Source organism: Ranitomeya imitator, chromosome 3, assembly GCF_032444005.1.
Source record: "Ranitomeya imitator isolate aRanImi1 chromosome 3, aRanImi1.pri, whole genome shotgun sequence".
Taxonomy (NCBI): Eukaryota; Metazoa; Chordata; class Amphibia; order Anura; family Dendrobatidae; genus Ranitomeya; species Ranitomeya imitator.
The window spans coordinates 233021356-233039300 of NC_091284.1; positions in this window are offsets into that span (position 1 = coordinate 233021356).

Here is a 17945-nt window from a genome sequence, read left to right on the forward strand (position 1 = left end):
ACCAACCCATGAATAGGTTGGCGAAGGACGGAGCACAGCGGGCACCCATCGCGGTACCTGATATCTGTTTGAAAAATGAAAAATCAAATATAAAATAATTATGTATTAACACAAACCTAAGCAGGCTCAAGAGGAAGGAATTGTGAGGAAGATCCCCAGGATACTCCCTTCTCAAAAAATGGTCTACCGCCCCTAGACCATCATCATGTGAGATGCTGGTATAGAGCGCTGACACATCAGCTGTAACCAGCCAGGCCCGCTCCGGTAGTTGAACATCTCTTAATTTCTCTATGAGGTGAGTAGAATCCCTTAGGTAGGAGGGCAGATCCTGTACCAGTGGTTGCAAATAGAAGTCTATATACTCACAGGCTTTTTCTCCTAGGCCCCCAATACCCGAAACAATAGGTCTTCCAGGGGGGCAAGTGAGATCTTTGTGGACTTTGGGTACTAAATAAAATGTGGGAACCACTGGTTTTTTGACGAATATGTAATCCCTCTCTTGTTTTTTGATTACTCCCTCCATCAATGCCACATTCAGTAATCTTTCTAGTTTCCTATTGAATATTTGTGTTGGATCAGAGGGTAATTTCACATAATTCGTAGTGTTCCCCAGTTGTTTAGAAGCCTCTTGAAGGTACATCTCTATCGGCCACAACACCACATTGCCCCCCTTGTCTGCTTCCTTAATTAGGAATTCTTTGTTGGTTCTTAGACTGGCCAATGCCCTTTTGTCTCTCACAGTAAGATTCTGGTTTTTATTCTTGTCAAGAGGTAGCCTATCAATCTCACCTAAACACCTACGAAGACATAGGTGGCAACTTACTGGGAAGCCCTGGGAACATACTTCACCTGTGGGAAGGTATACCATCCAGCTGCCATTCCATCACCCCAGCGGACCCCACAGCAGCGTCGGTCACCCTGATCGAACACCACAGGTGGCGTCACGAACCCTTGACAGATTGTACCACCTTTATTGGACGCCCCTTAGCAGGGTCGCAGACCGGGTCTAGCCACCGTGACAGCCTCAGAACCAAACCAGAGAGGCCCAGTACCGAGAACTTGTGGCACTCTCTCTGGGGGCGCTCCAACTTGGCGTCACGAACAGGATCGTACTTAAGCCTGAGAAGCAGGTCATGTGTGCCTTGGAACTGTGATTGAAACGTGTTTGGACTGTGATCTATTGCAAAGACTGTGTATTGCTATTTGCCGCCAAGATTCCCACCAAAACCACCGCCATTGCAGCGCCAAGAGGAGCGCAGGAGAAGAAGAAGGGCGTGGAAGTGGGCGTGGACAAGCTGAAGAGCGCCAACGACAATGGCCGCCCAGTCTAAATATTTCTGTGCTTTGAGGACGTGTCTATCAGCAGCCGAGATCCGCCTCCTGATCCTCAGTGGAGGGCGGAGACAAAGGAAACGAAACCGCCCACGAAGGAGAGAGCGGGAAAAGGACAAGGAGGGGAAAGAAGTGAACCACGTGGGAGACGTCATGGCCAGCCGACCGGGATTGGGATCGGAGCGTGGGGTCGGAGCAGAGGACTCCCCCAGCTACCCAGAGAGATACCGCGACCAAGCGTCACCTGTGAGCCCCGACTTCCTGCAGGCCGGAGTGGACGAGCTCGGCGATCGACTCCGGTGGATGCAGCTGAGCGCTGAGGCCGGGCGGAAGGAGATCGTCATCAGGATCCTCACCAGACGTCTGTCGGCAGCATCGTGTGGTCCGGAGCGAGAAAGAAGTTCCAGCGCTCCGAAGCCAGAAAGCAAGGCCCTGCCGGAAAGCGAGATACTGCAAACAGAGATGACAACGCCACAGCGCAAGGCCCCGCAGTCAGCGTTCCAGACCTCAGCGGGGACGGAGCATGCCGGGCACCGGAGGGACCGCATCTGAAGCAGGTATGAAGAACGACCCTGACTTCTGATGGTGCAGGTCGCATAGTGCGGGAGCTCCATTCCCAGGACTCATAAAGCGGCACACAGCAGTGCACAGACGGTGCTTTCTCCTCCAGAACTCCCCACTCCTGCTCCTTACCGTTCGGTGAGTGTATGGGGAAATCTAAAGCCGGCGCAGGGGACCCTTCCAGGCGCATTGTGGACTTCTTTGCAGCCACCCCTCAGCAGCCTCAGAGGTCCAAGATGGCACCGCTTTCTCCTAGATCCTCCAGAGCTGCACGCCGAGGCTCTCAATCTTCTGCCTCAAGCACAGCAGCGGCTGATCTCTCAGAGGCTCCAGTTAAAGCAGCGCTGCTCAGAGATATGCTTGGTGACCTCCGTACGTCCCTGCAGGAGGATATGCGTTCCATGATGGCAGAGCTCAGGGGGGAGGTGGAGGAGCTGGGAGGCCGCACGGATCATCTTGAAAATAAAATGTCCGAACTGGTAGCTTCTCACAATGATTTGTGGGAAGCTCATGATAACCTGCAGCTGCTTGTTACCAAAACTCATGCTAAAACCCTGGATTTGGAAGACAGATCCAGGAGAAATAATGTGAAACTAAGAGGCATTGCTGAATCAATTGGGGCTGATGATCTCAGAGCCTTTCTACAAGACTTTGTCATATCTGTTCTCCCACTTTATTCCAAAGATGACGTTGTGATCGACCGTATTCATCGGATCACTAAACCCTCAGGCCTTGACCCTGCGGTACCCAGAGATGTACTAGCTCGCATCCATTTTTTTGTTATGAAGGAGGAATTTCTGCAAGCACTAAGATCGAAGCCGTCGCTACCTGAACGATTTGCTACCATTGCAGTTTTCCCTGATCTGTCTCCAGGAACTCTAGCCCTCCGCAGGGCTTTTGCACCATACACCTCAATCCTGAGGGAAAAGGGTATATTATACCGCTGGGGTTTCCCCACCAAACTTTGCATTCGTAAAGACGGTTCATTTACCACGTGCCTTTCCCCGTCGCAAGCAGCCAAGACCCTGTCCCAATGGGGTTTTGACCCTCCTGCGCCCACGCCTGCTTCTACCAAACCTGGAGGATCTGGTCCCCGGAGGCGCCGTATTACCCCTGACTGGAAGGTCGCCTGAAGTGTCTATTTTGACCATTTCCTGGCTGGAAGAATTTATTTTTTCCTTTTTCCCGCTCAGTTCTAGTTCTCTTTTTCTTTTTTCTCTTCTTTTTTTTTGCTTGCTGAATTTTTTGCTGAGGCCGGTTTCTGGCAGGACTCCTCTCAGCATATTGCCCCATTGGTGAACTGTTTTCTATTTTCACCTCGGACTCAGGATTTCCCTGGATGTTCCCTTGTTTAAATGTTTGGATTTTGTATGTTTGTTTTTCCCTTTCCCTCCTTCCCTCCCTCTCCCCCCTCCTTTCCCTCTTCCCCCCCCCCCTCGTCGCAGATTGAGTTTGCGAGGTATCCCACGACATGTTTGTGCTTTTTTTGTGGGTAATGGGTTTGCGTATCTTCTTCCGCAAATTGTATAACATATTACAATGAGTGTTTCTTTATATTCTATTAATGTTAACGGCCTCAACTCCCCTGGTAAGAGATCGATTGTCTGGCGTCAGCTCGCTAAATCCAAACACGATATTATATGCTTACAGGAGACTCATTTACTAGAACGGGACAATATAAGAATGTATTCGAATCTATACCCCCACCAATTTTTTGCGAATGGGAAGACCAAAAAGGCAATTTTTTTTAGCAAGGCTAACTCTTTCCAGCTAATTAGTTCTACAGCCGACCCCGCGGGCAGATACATTATAATGTTATGTTTAATCAACAATACCCCTTACACCATTGCCTCTGTGTATGGCCCAAATTTTGGTCAGGTTAAATTTCTAAATAATTTATTTCAAACCTTAGGTAATTATCAACACGGTCATAAACTAGTTGCCGGAGACTTCAACATTCCAGTATCCAAGAAGCTGGACTGTTCGTCGGCTGCTGTGGCTAGGGGTGATGCGGCCCAGCTGATTAGCTCCTACAATTTACACGATATCTGGAGATATCTCCATTGTAATGAGAGAGACTACACATTTTGGTCCCCTCGTCACGGTTCTTACAGTAGAATTGATTATATCTTAGTAGATGACGTCGCCCTTCCCCACTGCATGTCTGCAAATATAGGTAACATCACTTGGTCTGATCATGCTCCTGTGTCAGTCTCCCTAGAAGACCCTCTTGCAATCAGACCCCCTTCACACTGGCGCCTTAATGACCACCTTCTCTCTGAGCAAGCGAACTCTACACTAATTGAAAACTCTTTGCAGGAATTCTTTGCCTTTAATGACTCGGCGGATGTGCGTGAGGACTCCCTCTGGTTCACTCACAAGGCAGTGGCTCGTGGCCTTTTCATTAAGATGGCTGCGACAGCTAAACGCAAGTATAACTTAAATCTTCAATCTGCCTTGGCTGAAGTGGCCCGGCTGGAGTCCCGCCACAAGGCCTGCCCCTCCCCTCAATTATTTTCCAATCTTTCTGATGCACGCCTGCGCCTTCGCCAGCTCCTCCTCCATAGAGCAGAAAATTCGCTCAGGAAATCGAAAGCCAAATTCTACTCCATGGGTGACAGGGCAGGCGCCTTACTAGCTAAACGCGTTAAAAAAAAAGAAGCCCAAACCAAAATTGCTTATCTTCTTAAGTCAGATGGTTCTTGGATTTACAACCCAATCCATATCGCTGAAGAATTTGCCTCATACTACTCCTCATTATATAACCTAGATTCTGACGTAAGTACTCCTCAACCTTCTCAGGACTCAATTAACGCTTTTTTGAATAAAGCGAATCTCCCCACTGTTAATCCGGAGCAGTTGTCGCTCCTTAACGGCCCTATAGAAGCAATTGAAATCTCCCAAATAATCAAAGAGGCCAAAAAACGCTCTGCCCCGGGTCCGGATGGCTTTTCCTTTTCATACTACTCTCATTTTCTCACTATCCTCTCTCCTTTTCTTATTCGTTTATTTAACTACTGGCGCTCTATGGGTACTATTGAGAGAGAGGGTTTGGAGGCTTGTATTTCGACACTTCCTAAACCTGGGAAACCTATGACCTCTCCTGGCAATTTTCGTCCCATCGCCCTTCTAAATTGTGATGTAAAGATATATGCTAAGGTCTGGGCCAATAGGTTATTGTCGGTGCTCCCATCCTTGGTTCACTCAGACCAGGTTGGGTTTGTCCCGGGTAGGCAAACTAGAGATGGTATGAGACGCTTGATCGACCTGCTGGATGTGGTGGAGAGGGGGAGCCTCCCCAGTGTGTACCTGTCTCTCGACGCGGAAAAGGCGTTAGATCGGGTGCACTGGGGTTATATAGCATCTACTTTGCACAAATTTGGTCTTACTGGCCAGATTTTTTCAGCTATTATGGCTTTGTATTCCAATCCTTGTGCCTCAGTTCGCTCAGCCGGCTTTAAATCCCGTATATTTTCTATTTCAAATGGGACCCGGCAGGGTTGCCCCCTCTCCCCCATCATCTTTGCTTTAGTCATGGAGCCCCTGGCGGCTGCGGTGAGGCAATGCCCTGACATTAGGGGGGTAATGGTGGGAAGTCAAGAACACAAAATTGGCCTCTACGCCGACGATGTGGTGTTGTCTTGCTCTGCTCCTCTACAGTCACTATCTGCAGTGTCTTCCATTCTTACCCAATTTAGCCTCCTATTATAAGCTAAATCTGTCCAAGTCCACAATTTTTCCCCTATTTATCTCTTCCTCTCTCCAACTTCAAATCCAAAATATTTACCCTTTTATATGGTCTCCGCTCGGATTCACTTATCTAGGTATTCAAATTACCCATATTAAAAACATTGTTCGCCTTAACTGTGATTCAACCCTCCACGAAATTAAAAAAGAAATTGACCAGCTTGCCTGCTCTCATCTATCCTGGATGGCTAGGATACAAACGTCTAAGATGTTAATTCTCCCTAAACTTATATATCTTTTTAGATGCCTCCCCTTCGCTATCCCCTCTAAGTACCTCTCTGCTTTTCAAGCAATTATTGACCGTTTTATTTGGAATAACAAGTCACATAGAATAAAACGCTCCCTAATGTCTCTCCCATATGCCAGGGGAGGTCTTGGTGCCCCTAATATCCACCTTTACCACAAAGCTGCTCTCCTAGACCCCCTTAAGATTTGGTGGGAGGGGAATTCCTCCCTCCAGTGGTTCCATATTGAGTCGTGCTTTGCCCCTAGGGGTTCTCTCAAACTTTTGCTGGAGCTCTGTTTGCTCCAGCCGCCCAGTCGGAGCTCCCCTCTTAAAACAATTTGCTCCGCCACTAAGGTCTGGACAAGTCTCTGCCCTACTTACCTCCCTTTTATATTTGACTACGTCTCTATTCAAGCATTAGAATACGCAATAGATGGTTTGTCTCTCTCTGCCTGGGGGGACTGCGGAATACACCGGGTGAATGATCTCTATAACGAGTCGGGCCTGAGATCATTTGCGAACCTCACTGCTCGCTATAACTTGCCTCCTAGGGCTTTTTTTCAGTATTTCCAAATTCGTAGCCTCCTTAAACATTGCAACTTCTTCGGTGTGGCCGTGTCCCCCCTGGATATGGAGACCCCAATCCACAGATTTTTCAGACCAAACACGTGGATTGATCATGCATTTCCATCATTTATAAATCCCTCCTCTCCCAAGATTTCTCTGAGAGACTCCCATTTATGTCCACTTGGGAGGGTGTCCTTGCATTCGAGGCTTCCCCGGAGGATTGGAACATGGCTATGCTGCATCCTTCCAAATTCTCTTCGTGTCTTGGTCACCTCGAACAAAGCAAAAAAATTCAGCTCCTATGGTACTTCACTCCTGTTAAATTAGCTAAATTTTATCCCTCCTCTTCCCCTTTATGCTGGAAAAATTGTAATATTTCTGGTTCGCTTGCTCATGTATGGTGGAGTTGCCCTCGTGTGCAAATATTTTGGCGTCAGGTTGAAGCGATTCTTTCAGAGGTGACCCATCTTCCTATCAACCTAACTGGCCCTCTAGCAGTTTTGGGTATATCTCTCTTGGACTTCCCATCTACCCTTCAACCCATTATTTCTAATATTCTTGTGGCGGCCCGACAATGTATTGCAAAGCATTGGAAATCTTCTAATATTCCCTCCAGACCTGAATTGATATCCAAAATTAATCTGCACTTTAGTTATGAGTCGATTACTGCGGACTGTCTTGCAAAAAAGAATAAGGTCCTTACGTGGTGGGACCCTTGGATCTCCTCACCCTTTATTTCCTCGCCTGACCACCATCCCCCTTCTTCTACCAGCTGACTCAAATGTTTGATATCATAGCTATGTATGCACCCATGTATTGTAATTTTTTTTTTGTCTCATTCTTGATCGTGGATATTTACATTTATGTCTGCCTCTTCCCCTCCCCCTTCCTCCCCCTTTTTCCTTTCCTTGTTGCATTTTAAATGTACTCTGTTTTCTCAATAAAAATTGAATGGTTAAAAAAAAAAAAAAAAGAACGACCCTGCCCTAGTGACAGAATAAATAATAAATAAATAATCTTTATTTTTATATAGCGCTAACATATTCCGCAGCGCTTTACAGTTTTGCACACATTATCATCACTGTCCCTGATGGGGCTCACAATCTAGAATCCCTATCAGTATGTCTTTGGAATGTGGGAGGAAACCGGAGTGCCCGGAGGAAACCCACGCAAACACGGAGAGAACATACAAACTCTTTGCAGATGTTGTCCTGGGTGGGATTAGAACCCAGGACCCCAGCGCTGCAAGGCTGCAGTGATAACCACTGCGCCACTGTGCTGCCCAGAAGACCTACTGATAAGCTCCATAGCAGCGCCACCTGCTGCCATGACTAAGGCTAACTCTGAACTGACAAATCCTAATACTGCTACCACAGTGGGCATTATTGCCGCTACTGAACCTACTACCAAAACTGACATTCGAACCCAGATTATACCTGAAAAACCGATTAGTGACATTGATACCGCATCGGATGAGAAAAGAGATATGCAAAGCCATAAGACCCCCTTCTGGAGTGAGGGAGCCCCTTATGTGGCACCTGGTAGCCGCCAGTATCCAGCTGGGCTACTCCGACCGGTGCTACCCTCTGAGTTACAGCACTAAACCTCGAAACCCCGATAAATGTACAGTACATAGTTAACTGTTTCCTGCTTTTGCTGCTGCTTTAAACCCGTCCAGGGTTATTTCTTAAAGGGGTCCCTTTGTTTACCCGGGATCCCTATTGTTTATAGTTCTTTTTTCTACTTTTGCACAGAGTTATTATTGTTCCAAAGACTGCCGGATCATGGACGATGAATGATTCAAAACTGTTTTTGTATATAGTTTGCACCTTCTTAAAGGTGCTCCCTACTGGTTTTACAAGCGAAAGAAGACTTTGCGAAGATAATGCTTTTGGACATGACGCAGAAGGTCTTGCTTTCAGTGGACTTGCAGACAGAGAGAATCTGCACTACTTCCTAGAGACTTGGTTCCCTCTTAAAGGGAATGTTGACATGTTGCTTTGGAAAAGATCGAAACGTTAACAATGTTGAAAGTTAGTAAAGTTTGATGATGTTAATAAAGATTGAGGACAGGAAAGCTTGAAGTGAACCCGTAGGGGTTAGAGAGAGAGAGTCCTCCTGAGAACCGTAGAATGATGGTCGGTACAATGACAGTAGGCCCAGCCAGGGAGCTAGGCGGTCCTGCATTGGTGAAGCTAGAACGGAAAGAAAAGTTGAGTTATTTATATGGTATTGTATGGTAGACCTTTAGTGGGTTCAGCTTATACGCCCTTAAAGGAAAAAGTTAAGTTATTGTTCAGAGTTTGCACTTGGTAGAATACCCGGCTGGGTACTGAGAGTTATTTATAGTCAGAAAGTTATTTAAAAATATTTAACCTTGTTTTTGTTTGTAACGTTCAAGTATTCTCACCTCCCATAAAGGTAAGCATTGTTCTATTTACTTGTTTTAAGCATTTCAAAAATTTGTATGTCTTTTGCTGCAATGTATTGTTGTTCTTCTTCCCAGTCCAGGAGTACTGGATTTAACCGGGGGGGATTGCAGCGCCCCAGAGACCTGGTCGTTGCAGTATGATGCTCTGCCACTAAGGGGAGTGATGGTACGTCCGATGGCACTAAAGGAGTTCTCCTGACCAGGTATCACCAGAACACTTTACACTTCACACTCCTGCCACTAGAGGGAGCAAAAGGCTTTATTTATTGGGCCACTCCTCACACTGGTAAAACTAGGGGTTGGGGAGGAAGTTAGTCAGAAGCTGACTGGGTTGAATTCAGGCAACATCACGTGGCAGGAGTGTTGCATGGAAAAGACACAGGGGGCCCCTGTCAGGCGTGGGAACCTGGCAGGTGCCTAGCGAACAGAACAGAACATAACGGAACTGCGCCTGCACACCCCGCGGCGGTATCCAAGAGAGAGACACAAAGGGAAGGATATTGTGGAACCATGTAAACGAGATCAAGCACAAAGGAGTACCAGTAGGAGTCGTGCCGTGAGACCGAGGCAACATCCTACTAAGGCGTGTAGCCGGTGGCCGGAACACCGCGGGAGTAACTGACTCTAGGCCTTACTCCGAACTCCGCAGGACAGTTAATTATAGGTTGGCTGTCTCACCTAAACACCTACGAAGACATAGGGGGCAACTGTGGGAGAGGGGCGTCTCTAGGGTCCCGGAAGAACTCCAGGCCTTCCCGTCATACGGGTGCGTCCTAGCCATAACATACCTGGGGGACGTTGAACTAGTAATATCTGGAACTATAGAGAGAGAGAGAGAGCTGTAGAGAACGAATGAACGAGAACAGCAGTTGTGAGGACTATTCCGAATGCTCAGCAGGGTAGGACTACAACACAAACAGGTGCTAGTGGTAGGCAACGATTTCCATCTGCGAAGGAGACTCTGGATGTGCCCATCGGACCGGCCGGTCTCAGATAGCCCTGTTAAGCGTGCTCTGGATTGAGGATCCTGAAGTCTTCAGTAAAGAGGTAAAGAGACTGCAACCCTGTGTCCTCGTTATTGACTGCACCTCACACAATTACCATCTACCTTACTGGGAAGCCCTGGGGACATACTTCACCATCCAGCTGCCATTCCATCACCCCAGCGGACCCCACAGCAGCGTCGGTCACCCTGACCGAACACCACAGGTGGCGTCACGAACCCTTGACAGACTGTACCACCTTTATTGGACGCCCCTTAGCAGGGTCGCGGACCGGGTCTAGCCACCGTGACAGCCTCAGAACCGAACCAGAGAGGTCCGGTACCGAGAACTCGTGGCCCTGTGTCTGGGGGCGCTCCACATGCATACAGGTGCTGCTCACAAATTTAGAATATCATCAAAGTTAATTTATTTCAGTTCCTCAATACAAAAAATGAAACTCGATATTATATAAAGTGATCATTATAAACATAGTGATCTATTTCAAGTGTTTATTTCTGTTAATGTAGATGATTTTGGCTTACAGCCAATGAAAAGTTACTGATACCCTGAGACCTGTGGACCTTAGATCACCAGAGTTTGCCATCTGCTAAAGTACAGGATCTACATGTCACCAACTTCAAGAGTGACACAGTGCAGAAACGCCACTATCAGGACTTATTTTCCAGAACACACACATGGACTAGTAAGTGACGAAGTGACCAATCATTACTATATATTAGGTCGGACTCGGAGTTCCACTTGTGAGACCCTCGCATCACTTCACCCTGCACAACCGCCCGTTCCTTTGGACAGGAGTGTAGCAGCTGCACAGAAATACGGACGTTTTGGGTGATGCAATGTAAGGCTCGCACATCACTCTCGCATAGTTGGCATGTAAGGGGTTGACTTATATAAAGCCCCTCTGCTGTATGGTATTGTAGAATTTACATTAGCTATCACTCATGTAAGAAGTGAAATCTGGTATTGTACTATACCTATAATTCTCTGCTGTATCTGTGCATCATGAATCGTGGTATGTGTTAAAGGGGGGGGGGGGGCCACTGAGACTCTTTCGCCCGGGGCCCTCAAAAACCTGGAGCCTTCCTGGCTGGACCTCCTGGCACTGCAAACCGATCAACACCGGGCATTTGCACAACTCCTAATGTGGTCACTCTGGGTCCTGACACGCTCCTCTGAGCCACAGCAAACCTGGTTGAGGGTGTTGAAACCTTAGTAACCCCGCCGAGTTACCACCAGAAACATTAATCTTTGTGACCCCGCCGAGCCACAGCCAGATGCCTGCTTCCGCATGTGCTGTTGCAGTGGTATCGTTGCTCTTAGTAACAAGGCTGCACTGTTGCAGAATCCAGAAGATGTGCACCTCATCCGTTTCTCCCAGCAACTGAGTTTGTAGGCCTCGTCCGTTGCCCCAGCAACAACGCTACAAGAGTGCCCTTACCATTCTCCACCACATGTGACATAGCGATCACTAAGCGAGTTGGGGTACACTCTCTTGGTGGCGATATTCAAACAAACAGCGGCCGTTTCTCAGATACAAAAGTCTGTGCCTGGTTTATTACACCTCCGTAAACCACGGTAGGGCATTTGAACATGACATTACCGACGTGTAGTCCATTTCAGCTGCAGATATGTTCATAGAGTTCAATACCCGATGCCCGTCAGGTCACAGTTCGTCAGGCTCTGGGTTACCTGCTTAACAGATGCTCTGGTTTTCCCAGCCCGGACTCATATAGGATCTGTCAGTAGTTCCAACCCTCCATGCTCCCTGGACTCTCAGGAGCTCCCGGGTAACTCCAGTCTCACACATGGACATCTTCCATGTGATGCAACCAGAAAACATATAGGACTTTCCTGACATCATAGAAGCACACCCCCTGGTAGGTATATGGTTAACCAGTCCCACCCATCACTTTCTGGTAATCACTTAAATCCAGCCCTTTACTAAAATACAGTTTTGTGGGACTACAAGACCCAGCAACCTGTCCTGGATTCAGATCGCCGCAGACCTCTGTCTGTGCGATATGCAATCTTAGGCTACAGTCCAGTTACACTATCAGTATTTGGTCAGTATTTCTCATCAGTATTTGTAAGCCAAAACCAGGAGTGGGTGATAAATGCAGAAGTGGTGCATATGTTTCTATTATACTTTTCCTCTGATTGTTCCTCACCTGTTTTTGGCTTCCAAATACTGATGTAAAATACTGACCCAATACTATTAGTGTGACTGCAGCCTTAAACAGATGGGCACCGCCGAATCACTAGTATCCACAGTGCCTCTATCTGCCTCATTATTGGGAATCTTCTGTTAGAGGTTCCGTCTGAATCACATATCTCAGAGATTTACACAGAAACCCCAGTGCAAGCGCTCAGCACAGAGCGCAGGATAAATGTGCGCCGAACCTTACTGTGATCTTTGGGAAGCAGGTGAAGAATTGGTTTTATTTATTTTTTATGCCGTTCCTCGTGCGGTATTAGTGATTAGGCGACTTTATTCTCTGGGTTAGTGTGATTACAGCGATACCAGATTTATATCGTGTTTTTATTTTTGGTGCCATTCTGTTTGATAAAATTGATAAGGCAGTTTTATTGTTTGAGTCAGTACAATTACAGCGATACCTCACTTATATTTTTTATGTCTTTTATTTTATAGAAAAAAATTATTATTTTTGCATCGCTTTATTCTGAAAGCCATAACTTTTATGTTTTTTTCCGCTGATGGAGCTATAAAGTAGCTTTTTGTTTGCAGGACAAGATTATGTTTTCAGCAGTACCATGCTTATTTATATTAGACTTTTTGGTTGCTTTTTATTCAACTTTTTGTTCCGTGGTATGATGATAAAGCATTGTTTTTTGCTTTGTTTTTTATTTTTTATGGTGTTCACTAGAGGGGTTAACTAGTGGAACAGTTTTATAGGTCGGATTATTTCAAGATACAAAATATTTTGAGTTTGTATTAATATTTTTGATTTATTTGTAATACTTTTACAATTATTTAAAACATTCTTTTTACTTTTTATTACTTTTTTACTTTGCCCCACTATGGGACTATAATTTTTTGTAGGATGATCGCTTATACAGCATAGGGATGCCGCAGCATTCCCATACTATTGAAACTGTCAGCTCTGCACTGACTGAGAAAGTTGCTGACTGTGCATGATCAGCAACTTTCGTAGCTCTAGTAACCCGGATGCGTCATGAGAACATTGGGTCACCATGGCAACAATCGAGACCCCGCGTCACGCCGTGGGATCTCCGATCCAAAGGCAGAGAGGTTGTCAGCCCTCTGCCAGCTCCCGAATGCTGCAATTGCATTCAATCGTGGCATTTAGGGGGTTAAAGCCAGGAGCGGTGCGTGACTGCTCCTGGCACTTAGTGCCAAGTGTCAGCTATCAGAATCAGCTGACACCCGGTGGCGATCGCTCTCGCAAAGCACGTGTGCATAGGTGATCGCGGTGATGTAATAATGCACCCCTGGCCAAATATGCCCAGGGCACATGGATGGATTATTACGTCAGATGTCAGAAATGGGTTAAGGCAGCTGACATCAAGCCTAGGAGTTAGTAATGGAGAAACGTCCCATTACTAACCACATAGTCAGTTTGTAAAAAAAAATACCCAGCCAGAATAAAGTCATTTAATTGAAATAAAAACACTGACAACTTTATTTGAAATTAAAAAAACAAAGTTATACTCAGTTACACAAAATCCATTGATGGCCTTATCCCCTGTAAAAGACAAAAAATAATAAAACACCACAATCCTCACCTCACCTGTGCAACGATAATCCATTAATGGGCCGTGTCTTATGACAATCTGGATTATTTGGATAGCGGTCACATCATTGCAGCACAGAGATCATAGATAACCCTGAAGGGACTGCAGAGTTCCCAAGCAGAGACTGGCATATCTGTCCATATGACCACAATAAGCCATACACTCTATAGAGGTGGAACCAGAAACACATGGGCTACTTGCACATTGAACAAGTCTGTAGAAACCTGTTCACACCACCAAAAAACTTGAAGTCACAAAAGAGCACAGTGAGGTCAAAAATACTCTGTTGTACAAAAAGTCACAGTAATAAGCAAATGCTAGTCAAAAAATGTAAAGAAAACAGGGTATTTAGTTGATACTTTTTTTGCATTTGCTTATTACTGTGACTTTTTGTACAACAGAGTATTTTTGACCTCACTGTGCTCTTTTGTGTCTTCACTCTATAGAGGGGGCCTTTATGGAAGAGTGGGCAGAAAAAAGCATTTACTTACACACCAGAACTGTAAGGCTCATTTTCAGTTTGCCAAAAGGCATGGGGGAGACTCTTCAAATGTGTTGAGGAAGGTGCTTTCGTCAGATGAGACCAAAACTGAAGTTTTTGGCCACCAACGTAAATGCTATGTCTTGCGCCAAACCAACACAGCTCAATCACTCCAAGAACACCATCCCCTCAGTGAAACATGGTGGTGGTAGCAACATGCTGAAGGGATGTTTTTCAGCAATGGAAACAGGGAAAATGGTCTGAATCAAGGGTAATATGGATGCTGCAAAATACAGAAATGTTCTTCAGCTAAGAAAACCTTTTTCAGTCTGTCAGTGAGTTAACGGAGGTTGATCTTCAAACAAGTCAATGACCCAAAGCATACTGCTAAAGCAACACTTGAGTGGTTTAAGGGAAAACATGTAAAAGTTTTGGAGTGGCCTAGTCAAAGCACATACCTTTTTGCATGGCGGAATGGGCAAAAATCGCAATGGCAAGATGTGGAAAGCTCACAGAGACTTATCCAAAGCGACTGTAATTGCCACAAAGGGAGGTTCTACAAAGTACTAACTTTATCGGGTAAATTGCTATGCACATTGACATTTTCAGCTAAAAGAAAACCAAATGTTCATCGTTGTAGGCAAGTCGTTTACATGATCCTAACCAATAGATAAGAGATAATTGATTGATTGGTGGGGATTCAACTGCTGAGACTTGATCGATCGGCAGAATGTGGAATTTTTATCCCTATTAGGCCATGGTGACATGTTCAGTATTTCGTCAATATTTCACATTAGCATTTGGAAGCCAAACCAGGAGTGGAAACATATAATAGAAACATGTACACTATCTCTGCATTTCTCACAAACTCCTGGTTTTGGCTTGCAAATACTGAAGGTGTGCATGTGGCCTAAGAATAGAGCTCCTGTTCGACTCGTCCACCGATTCCTATAAAGCCCTCCCAAAAATGAATGAAGCTGCAATCAGACATCCAGCCTGCTGCTCCATTTTAAAATGGGGGTAAAAACAGTCCTGTCAGAGATAAAAGTTCCCCATTCTTCCATTCGGTGTGGTTTTCAAAAGTCGGACCCCATCAGTCAATAAGTTATCACCTATCCTGTAGATCCTGTGGATTCAATGGATCAGTGATAACTTGATTAAAGGGATTAATGCAAACTGATGTAATTGTGCACTGCAGTTATTGTGTCCAAACAGTAAATGTGCAGGAATCACCAGTATTTTACAGTCGAGGTTCCATTATAATGGGGATAACGGCTAACAGGTATTTGCATATAGCTATGGTTTGGTCCCCTAGAGTCAATTCCTCCTGTGGGCCCCAGACACCTCAGTTGGACTCAGTCTGTAATTATCCAATGCTCTTTGACTAATTTTCAGTTCATCACACGCTTCTGAGCAGGATGTCACTCAATGATCAGTGTCCGTGATTACAGCACTCATATGATGCAAAAGCAACCTAGTGCAATTAGATAGCTGCTTGCACTAGCAGGATGTATATTTATTGAGTCATTTACAGTAAATACACATCAAGGAATAGGAAACCTTTCATAACATCAGTAATTAAGTATTTCATTTCATCATGCTAATACCTTCTAGGCATATTATTATTCTAATAAGTTATAGTTATCAGATCATAGACTGATGAGCTAACAATATTCAACAAATTAGAAAGTATACGGGAATCCCCTATATTTCCTACTTACAGTAATTTCATCATGAAACATACCGTATTTCATCTCCACAGTAGTGTAATAACAGCTAAACTGTTAGCTGATTATGTTGCATTATAAAATCAATTAATTATTATATGGCATTATCGTGTAATAATCCTAATATTGTTTAATATTGTATATGAGCCTTAAATTGTACATATAGAATTTATCTCTCTCCTGTAGAGTGTAAGCTCTTATGATCAGTGGATCCTCTCTCTCCTGTAGAGTGTAAGCTCTTATGATCAGCAGGGCTTTCTCTCTTGCCTGTAAATTGTAAGCTCTTATGGTTAGCGGGGTCGTCTCTTTCTTTTCTGTAAAGTGTAAGGTCTTATGATGAGATAGGTTTTCTCTCTCTCCTCTCCCCACGTGTTTTTTTACGAGCAATGAAAAGGTATTACGCATTGAAATACGTTTGAACTTATTCGCTGTATATCCAATTTTTGGGGTCACGCTTAGGCTGGGGTCACGCTTAACGTATGAAAAATTGGTCCGAGTCTCCCTGTCGAGAGTTGCACGAGTGTAATGCGAGTGTCATGCAAGTACAATCCAATTTTTCACACTTAGCATTCAATTTACATCCGAGTGCAGTGCGATTTCTATCTATTATACAGCTATGGCAAAAATTAAGAGACCACCACATCAAAACCCTGTCATGGGCAGCCCAATCTCCATAACTGAACCCCATTGAAAACCTCTGGAATATAATCAAAAGGATGATGGATAGTCAAAAGCCGTCAAACAAAGAACTGCTTAAATTTTTTGCGCCAGAAAGACTGGTGGAAAGCATGCCAAGACGCATGAAAGCTGTGATTAAAAATCATGGTTATTCCACAAAATATAGATTTCTGAACTCTTCCTGAGTTAAAACATTAGTATTGTTGTTTCTAAATGATTATGAACTTGTTTTCTTTGTATTACTTGAGGTCTGAAAGCACTGGTTTTTTTTATTTTGACCATTTTTCTTTCGTCAGAAAAAAAATACAAAATGCATTGCTTGGAAATTCAGAGACACATTGTCAGAAGTTTATACACTAAAAGAACAATTTACATTTTACTCAAAAATATACCTATAAAGAGAAAAATCAGAGAAACTGAACATTTTGCAGTGGTCTCTTAATTTTGCCAGAGCTGTATATTACATAGATAGATGGAAGAAAAGACAGTAATTCATATGCCATGTTCTCTAAAATCACTGCAGGAGCCGACAAGATAGAAGAGATGGATTACACACAGTAAATACAAATGGAATAGGTAGATGGAATAGGTAGATATAGATGTCAGTGACAAAAACAATTAGTACAGGGTGTGTACAAATTACTGGACATGTACTTAATTAATAATAGATTATTTTTCAGAAAAAAATGGGGTGGGCTCCCCCGCAATTTACTTAACCAGCAGAGGGAAAGCCAACGGCTGGGGGCAGATGTTTATAACCTGGGAAGGGGGTAATACCCATGGAACTTCCCAGTCTATTAGTATCAGCTCACAGCTGTATAACTAGCCTTTATAGGCTATTAAAATGGGCGACCCCCCAAAAAAATTATGTAGGGTCCCCCTATAATTAATAACCAACAAAGGCTATGCAGACAGCTGTGGGCTGATATTAATAGCCTAGGAAGAGGCCATGGATACTTCCCCCCAAGGCTAAAAACATCAGCTTTCAGCTGCCCTAGAAAAGGCACATCTCTAAGATGCACCAATTCTGGCACTTAGACTCGCTCTCCCCACTTGCCCTATAATGGTGGCAAGTGGGTGATAGTCAGGTGACATCAAGCACTCAGGTGCTTGAGTCCATTGGCCGTGAACTTGCGGGACCTGTCAGATGGCACCATGAGCAGGAGATCTTTCTCAAGCTCATGTTGCCCTCAGAATAGCACTGTGCTCAGTGTGTCTGCTGGATGACAGGCTGCATGGTCAAATCATGCAGCCTGCCATCTAGATGTAGCAGAGCTGGCCCATGATGGGACAAATGGATTAAAAGCATCTCTGCTGAAACGTGAGGAATACTGTTTTTTCTTTTTTTCTTTTTTTCAACTCTTTTGCAGATGCTTGAGGTCTAGTGTGAAGTTTCCACAATCAGTGATGGTTTGGG